Source organism: Schistocerca serialis, chromosome 3 (assembly GCF_023864345.2).
Source record: "Schistocerca serialis cubense isolate TAMUIC-IGC-003099 chromosome 3, iqSchSeri2.2, whole genome shotgun sequence".
Lineage (NCBI taxonomy): Eukaryota > Metazoa > Arthropoda > Insecta > Orthoptera > Acrididae > Schistocerca > Schistocerca serialis.
The window spans coordinates 343,169,017-343,180,500 of record NC_064640.1 but is presented as its reverse complement, the minus strand read 5'-3'; positions in this window follow the sequence as shown (position 1 = coordinate 343,180,500).

The following is an 11,484-nucleotide window of genomic DNA, read 5'->3' as shown; positions in this document are numbered from 1 at the left end:
AAAACTGTGTGCCAGATCGAGACTCGAACTCGGGACCTTTGCCTTTCGCAGGCAAGTGCTCTACCAACTGAGCTACCCAAGCACGACTCATTACCCGTTCTCACAGCTATGTACTCTTTCCTATCAGCTTTCATTCCATTGTATTTGTGTGTGATTGCCTTTAGTCTGTGGGGGTATTACCATCTGTTGATTTAATTACAGCATTAATCCAGCATTGTCACATTTTTGAGAGTTATGCTCGTATGCATGCATGTATGTATGTATGTATGTATGTATGGAAGAAGTAGGTACATTTGTAGCAAATACAATAATAATTAGAATGTGGAATATTGAAAATTTAGTGAGATGTGCATGACTGTTCATTCAATGAATCTCTACAAGGCAGACTTACATGTCCAAGCCTGCCCGGTTGACCATGCGGTCTAACGCACGGCTTTCCAGGCAGGAAGGAGCACCTAGTCCCTGGCACGAATCCGCTCGGCGGACTTGTGTCGAGGTCCAGTGAGCTGGCCAGTCTGTGGATGGTTTTTAGGAGGTTTTCCATCAGCCATGCGAATGCAGGCAGGTTTTCCCTTATTCCGCCTCAGCTACACTACGTCGGCGACTGCTGTGCAAACAAGTTCTCCACGTACGCGTACACCACCATTACTCTACCACGCAAACATAGGGGCTACACTCGTCTGGTGTGAGACGTTCCCTGGGGGGGGGGGGGGGGGGGGGGGGATCCACCGGGGGGCAGAACCGCACAATAACCCTGGGTTGGGTGTGGGGCGGCGGAGGGGTGAAGTGGACTGTGGTAGTCGTCGTGGGGTTGCGGACCACTGCGGCTTCGGCGGGGACATAGCCTCTCCGTCGTTTCTAGGCCCCCTGTTAACATACAATACAATACAATACATCTCCAAAGTTACATAATGGGCGACTGAACAGAAGGGATATTGTAGAAACAAGGAATTATGTGGCAAATTTGGGAAATAGTGAATGTGCAGGGGAAAGTGTAGGATAACTTGTGAAGGCTCTATTGAATGTACCAGGTCATGTAAGTGAACTGACTTATTACAAGAGAAATGAGAAAATATCCAGGTGAGCTGGATAGGAAAAGAGAAAAACAGGAGGAATCAAGAGCTAAGAAACTAGAAAAGCAGATAAGGCAACTGTTGGAGCAACTTCCAGTAATAAATGAAAAGGTTAATATGATGGAGAAAAGGCAGAAGCAGCATGAGAACAAGACAAGGGAAGTGGAGACGGCATATAATTACAGTAGAAGATCAGGTAGGCAAAGCTGAACAGAATATTGAGCTGCTATTGTATAAGGCAAAAGATAATTTGTGAATCAAGAACAAACATTATCAGGTAAGAGATATGGAATGAGTGCAAAGAATTGGAGAGCAAGGTCCCAGCTCCAATAGGTGAACCACTGGAGGTATGGTTGGTACTTGAATCCAAGAAGAAACAAGAAACTATTAATCAGAAACAGGAACAGCTTGTAGAGAGAGATTACAATGGTCTTAAAGAACAAGTGATGTGCGCTATGTGCATAATCAGTAGTACTATGGAGCATATAAACTGTGTGCCACTTTGAAGAGTTACCAAATATAAAGACATCTGAGACTGATGAATAGAAAGTGCTGAAAGATCAGCAGTCATGAGGGAACAGTGAAGTGCGCAGAGACCAAGTGGAAAGATCTGGGCATGATCCATTTGACTACCAGACTTACATGTCAGTATGTAAGTACCACTTGTTCGAGGAGAATGGGAATATTCTCCATCCCAACGCCTGACTTGAACAGTATGATAGTTAAAATCCACCGTCATAGATGTTGATGCACAAGCTTGAGCAATTTTGTAGTTTATTCAAAGCAGAACCTGCTGTGACATGTGGCCACTAGTGCTAAAATGCATGGTCCGTCATGAATTCAAGATGGCATTTCTGGAAAACTACTGGTCCAAACAGAAAGAGGCAAAAGTAAATAACGAAATTATTATGGCATGTGTCTTCACAGGGTCATTGCTGTGGAGTCTGGTAAAAGTTTTAGAAGAAATGTTGAAAAAGAATCAATTTTTGGATGTACTGTATAGTTCAGAGGAGATGACCAGATGCTTCTTCCAAACATTACCTAGGCATTACCAACACATTCTTATTGGACTCTGCAGTGATAATGTAGATGAATTTAAGGATCTACTGCAAGAAATGGAATTTTTGCATCATGGCAGTTAACGATTGAATCAACCAACAGATCAGGGACGTAGTTTTACTGTGTCACAGCATCTCGGCATGAGAAAAAATAAACATTCATAAGCCAACAGCAAAGAATAACGTAGGCCTCAACAACAGAACCATGGGCTATGGAATAATTCACATGGACAATGAATTAACAGTCACAGTAGGCACAATAACAATAGTAATGCAGATCATAGATGAGACCAGAGTAAAAAGGTGCAGCTGCAGAAGGTATTGACTTCCAAGGTCCTGATCCATGTACAAACCAGATTGCACAGCTATCATCTCGACAGTGACTTGGGAACTTCACAGGCAGAAGAAATATGTGACCAGTGAGCAACCTTGGAAACACTGCATATATTATACAGAACATGAAAATGTACGTAAGTTACTGTTAAAGGAGGTGAAGATGTTCAAGATATGTATATGTTTGGGAAAACACCTCATTAGCAATATTAAACCTTTTAGGGAGTGGCATAAAATATGAGCAAGGCCTTTGGGGTGAGAGTAAGGATAGAATCGCGAGGTTCAAGTGAAGTCAGGGGACCATGTGGTAATTCAAATTATATTACAAGTTATTGGGAGTAAAAGATAATGGAAATCAAGACATAAGCCAAATTTGGGCATTGAAATAAATTCAGTGGTGAAAGTGGAAAATTTGTGCCAGACCGGGAATCGAGCCCAAATCTCCCACTTAACATGAGTGATTGCCGAAACTGCCTTGGTCATCCAGACATGCTTCAAAGCTGACCAAAATTTTCAACTTGTCACAAGTTAGTAGCGCCCTTGTCCATTAACCTCAATCCTCCCAACATTATCTGTACTACCGCAAGAGTTTGGATATGGTGTGCATCTGCATTGAAGGTATCAGACGCCATCTTTCTCATATTACTATACACTGGTCAGCCAGAACATTATTACCACCAACCTACTACCAATACGAACCCATTCAGCCAATATCAGTGTCACTTGGAGTGGAATGACTGCTAGTCAGACACAAGCATTGTGCACATAGTATCAGTGAGCGTGCTGACTGCGTCCAGAATGGGAAAGGCTGGCGATCTGAATTTGACCGAGGAGGACAGATTATGATGGCACAGAGGCTCGGCATGAGCATTTCAGAAATTGCACAACTTATTGGGTGTTCGAGGTGGGATGTAATGAGTGTCTTCTTCAAATGGTGAAACCGAAAAGAAATGACATCCAGAAGTCATGGGGTTGAGCAGCCACCCCTCATTAAAGATGTCGGATGTCATAGGTTGGGCAAACTGGTAAAACAGGGCAGGCGGTGAGCGGTGGCGGAATTAACATCAGACTTTAATGCCGGCCAGAGTACAAGTGTGTCTGAACACACAGTGCACCAAACACTCCTAATGATGGACCTCCACAGCCGATGACCCATGCATGTGTCAATATTAATGCCACAACATCAGAGACTATGACTGGAATAGGCATGTGGCAATTGGCACTGGACATTGGCACACTGGCAGAGCATTGCACGGTCTGACAAATCCTGATACGTTCTTTGGGATAGCGCAAATCTGTCATCTTCGAGGATAACAGCTCCTTTACACCTGTACTGCGGGACAGAGATAAGCTGGTGGCAGCTCCGTTATGCTCTGGGGAATGTCCACATGGGCATCCATGGGCTCAGTGGAGCTCGTGCAAGGCACCAAGACAGACAAGGAGTATCATACACTGGTTGCAGACCATGTAAACCCCTTCATGATCATGTTTCCCAATAGCAGTGGCATTTTTCAAAAGGATAACGCACCATGTCACAAAGCCAAGAGTGCGATGGAGTGGTTTGGGGAAAACAGTGGGGAGTTCCAATTGATATGCTGGCCCCCACCTCACCAGATCTGAATCCTATTGAACACATATGGGATGTGACTGAATGTGGTGTCAGAGCTCGTCCACCCTCTCCCCAGAATGTATGCGAATTAGGTGACTTGTGTGTGCAGATGGGTGCGGACTCCCTCCAGCAACCTACCAAGGCCACACTACTTACATATCATGACTCACTGCATCTGTTATCCATGTGAAAGGTGGACATATTGGCTGTTACGTAGGTGGTGATAATGTTCTGGCTAATCAGTGTATATACATGTGAGAAAAGTAATGAGACTGACAACACTGTGAGCGATCTGGCAATGCTGTGTTGTTCTACTTGTGTAAACCAGTGAGTGCATCCTTTCCAGCTGCTCAGTCCAAATTTCAGCTCTACACAGCCATCACGTGATTCTTGAAGTGCCATCAGTGAAGTTGTGTTTTTGTTGTGTGTTACACAAATGGAACAGAAAAATTTAGAGCAACGTTATACCACCATGTTTTGTTTTAAATTTGGGAGATTCATGAGTGTGATCCTTTAAAAGTTGAAACAGACCTACAGGGAACATTCCTTATCAAAGGCACGTTTTTCATTGGCACAAACAATTTTTGGTAGGCCGAAAACACTGGCAGATCTTCAACTTCAAATACTGACGAAAATGTCAAATGTGTGCATGCTCCTGTGAAATCACACTAACTTTTAACAACAGGGTGTATACGCAGACAAGAAAAAAAAAATTCCCGGATTCCCCGGTTAAAAATACATTTTCTCCCATCTGAAAATACACTTTTTCCGTGTTAAGTGACAGTATACTTTTCCTCGGAACAGTAAAGCTTATCCTTTGAATCGTTATGGTTTTATACACTGTCATAGAATTTCCCAGCCCTTTTGAAAACTAAACAAACCACACGTTTTGTAAAGATGTTTGATGTGCAGCAACATGTACGCTGCATATTTTCGTATTACGAAAGTGTATATTTGGATTTCACCAAACACTGCATGTTACTTTCCGAAGCACTGAAATCGAGATTGCGATGCTCTTTAGTAAATTCCTAAAAGTATTAGCAGGGTGTGTACGCGGACAAGGAAAAAAATTTCCCAGATTTCTTCCACATTTTCCGGTTAAAAATACACTTTCTCCTGGGTGAAAACATGCTTTTTCCCTGTTAACTGACATTATATTTTCTCTCGGAACTGTATAACTTATCAATCCTTTGAATGATTATGGTTTTATACAAAGGCGTAGAATTCCCCGGCGCTTTAGAAAAAAACACATTTTTGAAAGATCTTTGATGTGCAGCAACATGTACGCTGCATATTTTCGTAATACGAAAGTATAAATTCGAATTTCACCAAACACCGCATTTTACTTTCCGAAGCATTGAAATCGAGATTGCATGTGCTTTTGTAAGCCAGTCATAGCTCATGTTACGTGATCTCACCAGTCGATAACAGGAGATATTCACAGCATAGGACATGTGATGTAGTCAGCCAATAGCAATATCACTGTTAAGTAGCACGTATATGCAAATTGGAAACGTTACTGGTTTAAATTAATATACATAGTGTTGCTACAAGAAAAGCAAAAAAGCAAAGCTTTCACATATAATATTGATCTTTTTTGCACATGTTACAGTTTAAGATACATCACACAAATGGGACAGTAAAATTTTTAATAACCACATAGGTGTCTGATCTCCTGGGCTCAAAATTTTTCTAAATGGTCGTCCTTAGAGTTGATTTTTAAATGAGACAAACGCTCTGTGATTTAAGAAATTCATCGCACATTCTCGCACATAGTTCAGCTTGCATAAAAGGAAATTTACTTTGAAAGTAAGGCTTTTGAAACAACCATTCGCAATATTTTCCCGCAACCTGTGAGAAATAGGTTCATTTCATCAGTTGCCAGAGAGCACCAGATAACAGGCGTCACCGCGTTTGTGCAGCTACGATGACGCAGGAAGCCCGTATGTTTGTACGTGTAAAACATTAAAAGATCTTACATTATGTCATGAAAGAAACAAGACATCAGAGGATACTTCAAGAGCATCGTAATTTCGTGAATCATACTAAAATGCATAATTCAGCTTACAGTGCATATTCTTATGTCCAGATTCGGATGCAAATTTTCTTAAGAGTACGAGCACTGAATTATTTCATGTTTGATTCTTTATTATGGCATAATGCCATACGTGCTAGAAGATGAAAAGATGCAATTTTGAAATGCAGCGAAAAGTTGAAACTAGTAAACAGTGTGGAATTAAACACTTTGTTTCAAATAAATTGACTACCGCAGCGGAAAAGATTAATAAAAGTCAAATTTCTTTAGCAAACCGACAAAACTAACTTCATTGTTCTGCAAGGCTATTAATGCTTGCCTGTCAGAAAGGTGGAAATAAAATCAGAAACTAACAACATATTTTAGCCTTCCGCAATTATGTGGATGTATTTTAATTCACTTGATAGCTCCAGGCCACAGAAATCCGGTTTTTTTATTTGACATGAGAGCAATACACGAAGAGGAAACAGCAAAATCACTAAACGTAAACATGGGTCACGTGGAGACTATCCACCTCCCCACCACAACTGAGACTGATCTGTGCATCAGCACCGGATCAACGACATTTCCGAACCGTGGCAATACTACACTCATGCTCATAAATTAAGGATAATGCTGATACATGGTGAAACAACGCTCTGGTGGGTGGTTTGCGGGTTTAAATCACCATGCGGTCGTTGCACCGTGGCGCTGGCAGCAGTCCACATACGCAGAGGTGTGTTGGTTCGTGTCAGAGTACGGAGCAGTGAGTAAGTGTGCAGACGTTTTCAGACGTGCTAATGGCGACTGTGTGTTGAAAATGGCTCAAAGAACACATATTTATGACGTTAAGAGGTGTAGAAGACTAGGGCGACGGAGGCTGGTCAAACACAGCAAGTTGTAGCACGGGCCCTCCGTGTGCCACAAAGTGTGATCTCAAGATTATGGCAATGATTCCAGCAGACAGGAAACGTGTCCAGGCGCTACAGTACGGGAAGACAACACTGTACAACACCACAAGAAGACTGATATCTCACCATCAGTGCCCACAGATGGCCACGGAGCACTGCAGGTAGCCTTTCTCGAGACCTTACTGCAGCCACTGGAAAAGTTGTCTCCAGACACACAGTCTACAGGCGACTGAACAGACATGGTTTATTACTTTTCAGGGGTGCAGTGGGTCCCACCTTCCTCCTGATGGATGATAATGCACGGCCCCACCGACCTGCCATCCTGGAGGAGTACCTTGAAACAAAAGTATCAGGTGAATGGAGTGGCCTGCCTGTTCTCCAGACCTAAACCCCATCGAGCAACGTGTGGGATGCTCTCAGTCGACGTATCGCTGTACGTTTTCAAACCCCTATGACACTTCAGGAGCTCTGACAGGCACTGGTGCAAGAATGGGAGGCTATACCCCAGCAGCTGCTCGACCACCTGACAGGCGTCTAAAGCTAGCGAAATGAGGGGTGCTCAACTACCGGACCTACCGATAGATGGCTCTAGCGCGTGCCGGCCAAAGATTATATCATTGAGTGTCCGCCATATCTGAATTTGGCGAAAAACGAAGTGTCAAAACACGGATGAAAATGTTTTTTGTTCTGCGCCCTGATAAGTCTTTTATATTGGATGTTCTAGATATCTACACATCAACATAATGAAGTGTTTCTAATCTAGTGAGAAAAAACAGTGACAGTTCTGCTATGAAATTCCTAAATTCGAGTGTGTTTTGGAAGTTTGACAAGCTGACCTATAAATTGTTTACTATTAATTTTATGAGTGCTTTACTTATTTGCCCGTTTTAAAATACTATTTAAGATTCAATGGAGCTCAACAAATTACCTTGGTTGCCAAAGCTTTCAAATACAGGTATAGTTCGGAAAATCAAGTGTGGAAAACAGTGAAGACACGTCTTGAAAAAAAGTTGACATCGTTTGCTTATGGGTATCTTTGCTGACAACAGAAATTACAACTGAACTATTAAAGTATTACTTAGTTATAAACAGAAAAACTGTTATTTTTCTTTATCTGAAGTGATGCCTTACCGATCTGCATATATGCTGACACTGTAATTGCAACATTCACTTACGAATTTGGCTCTCTCTTTGATCAGAAATTTAAATGCCATAATTTTATTAACGCCTGTACATGACACAGTGTATTTTAACTGAGTGATAAGGTAGAAGCACCAGTTTTTGACAGTGCTTCAGTCTTCGATACGAGACAAGAAATACATTTAAATGAGACAAACACAAAGGCCAACGTTAAGGCTCCGCTTAAATGCATAACTCGTATCATTTGGAAGTTAAGTGTAGTAATAATATTATATTGGACTGATCCATGATGATGTAGGAAGTGAAGGAACTTGTTGAAAATAACATCGATCACAGCTGTTAATTTTAAGGTTGGGGTGTCTTAAAACTGTAATTTTCCAGTCTGACACCCAAATAATGGCTGGTACCATGGTTTTATTTTAAAATTGAATTCAAAACATGTCAGTGAGCAAAATTAGACTATGAATTACAACCATGGAATTTTATTTCTGTGAATCTTGGTTCCAGTCTTTGACATGGTGTCAATCACTGGAATTACTGGTTGTCATGATATGGCCCAAGCAAAAAACAAACCTGAAAGCGAAAGCTGTAGAAGCTGGCCAGACAGGCACCCCAATGGCTGCTACAATCTGTGTTAGACAAGGGTGACATTATATTGCAAATTTAGTGTAAAAAGTTCCATATTGTCTGAATTTGTCCTATACTGACAGGACATTCTAGTCCAGTCGATTTTCTTATCTGCAAAAGTACACTAGACAATACCAGTGGTACAAAGGTAGTGCCAAATTACAAACTATCCAGTAACAACAGAAGTATTGCTGGACAATGTACAGTAAATAACATGTAATAACCTGAGACATTCAGAATTGGTTTGAAGAAATAGAACAGCATTTGGAAAGAGAGTAACATTTTGAAAATAACAAATGACACAAGTAGAGTTTTCAGTTCTTATGAAAGCTCGCTTACTTTTTCTTTTTTTTTTCTTCTTCCTCTCTCTTCTCCATTCTCAAGGGAAAAATGTGATAAAATAAAAGTGCAAGAAAGTTGTGTACAATGTTGGAAATGATGAAAAAGAAAATCTCACTATGCTTTTAACAGCATATGCTGCTGTAAAGCTTGCTCCTCCTAAGAACATGATTTTCTCCCCCCCTCCCTGTGAAGAGTATTCCTGTAATTATAGCTAATAGCATACCAAGAACATGAGGGTGTCACAGTGGAGATATGTTTTCTGATACAGACGTCTGATACAACTATTCCACAGCAAAACTTACTTTCAACGGGTGTGGTAGCAGTGCATTCCCATAGGATAACAGAATATTATGTCCTCCAGGAATCACATTGGGTACACCACTTACAGCATAAACTGTACAGCAACTACAATGTTTTGTGAGCAAGTAATACCAGTCAGTATCTTTAATTTTAACATAAGTCTAGACTCCCTTAATTACCTGCTTATACATGTGCTTGTACTACAGGTTATTGGTAAAGCAAATACTTATTGAATACGTCTTCACACTTTTAATACTTGGCAGAAATTCTGAAAAAAGTAAATTCTTTTATTACTGTATCACCTCTATGGTGAATTAAGAGGTACTGACTGGTTTCGTTGAACATTTAATAGAAGCCTTTATTTTACCTGCTATTGATAAAGAGCCATTCCAAGTTCGGTACATTACAATCTCTCGCATTTTTCATGAGGTTTGTTATTCTGTACACTAATATTTCTTCTTCTAAATGGTAAATATTGCATTCAGACATTGTCGGTATTAAAGGTAATTCATGAAATAAATTATATTTAAACCAGAAAATTAAAGGTTCCACATGACACATGAAAAGTACCTTGTTACACACATGTATGTACAGATTCCAAAATGTCTGTGAATTTGAGTTACAAACTTTTTTAAATAGAAATATGAAGATCACAATACTTTGGGTCTGCAATAAGTCAAACGTAAAATTCTTTAGTTCCCTATGGGAAACTTTCTTCTTTACGTGACTCATGCAACTGCTTTCACTCTTAATGGAAAACTAAATGGTTTAGGTTAAAGTTAACTTGCAAAAAGTGTAACCATTGTTACATAATTTCTGTGAAGTAAGATTCCTTAATGTTAATTCCTTCCTTTGTCATTGTAACTTGATAATTTCAGTTCCATATGGGACATATGACCTAAAAACAAAAAAAAAAAAAAAACCAAAAAAAAATGAAATGCTTTTATTACTATGACCAAACAAAATCTTTTTAACATGTAGTACACAGTTCAAATCAGCAAAAAGTGTAACTGTATAATTAAGGTAAATTTTGATGAAAATTAGGCATGTAACATGAATACTGAAATTTCCTAATCCGCAACTTGTGGTCGTGTGGTAGCGTTCTCGCTTCCCGCGCCCGGGTTCGGTTCCCGGCGGGGTCAGGGATTTTCTCTGCCTCGTGATGACTGGGTGTTGTGTGATGTCCTTAGGTTAGTTAGGTTTAAGTAGTTCTAAGTTCTAGGGGACTAATGACCATAGATGTTAAGTCCCATAGTGCCCAGAACCATTTGAACCATTTTTTGAAATTTCCTAGATTTCCAAGTGTAACTGTAATCACCGTATTCAGTACTTTGTAGTGCTAGAAAGAGAATTCTATATGATTATTTGCGTTCTCTTCCCCTCCCCCCTCCCTCAACACAGGAAAATATAATAGAAAGACCTCCTAGCAAAATAAAGACAAAATTAAGAAAATTAGGTTTTGCCTGAATCAGGCCCCCTTATTCTTGAGTGGTTCTAAAGTAATAAGAATGCTTACGATCAATTGGAACATTGTGTTCATTCTAAGAAGTATTAAAACAAGAATTAAGAGAGAAACAATTTTATTGCTCTTATGTTGCAGAGTATCCACAAACATTACTGTTTGAAACATAGGGCCACTGCATACTCCATTAGATCACACCCATTCTGTGATTAAACTGCTTTCTTAAAGTGAAAAATTCAAGTTAACATAGTTATTGAGGGAAATATTTTCTCACACTGAAAGCTATCTGTCAAATAAGTCTCAGAACTTTTTTTCATTAATTTCACACAAATCACCTGTTTTTAATGCAAGTGCATATTTTGTAACACTAACATGTTAAAATAAGCTTATATAATAAATAATTATAATTTTGTTACAATATCTACACAGGATGTAAAGAGTTAATTTTACTTCAATGTGATTCATCGTTTGAAGTTCATCATTATACAACAACAGATCTATGGACAAAATAGTTTTAAAAAATCTGTCAAAATGTCACACCCATCTGCATGAAATGTCCCAATACATAATCTTTTCCAATTTGAGCACTATACATGATTAAACAATATGAGTTTA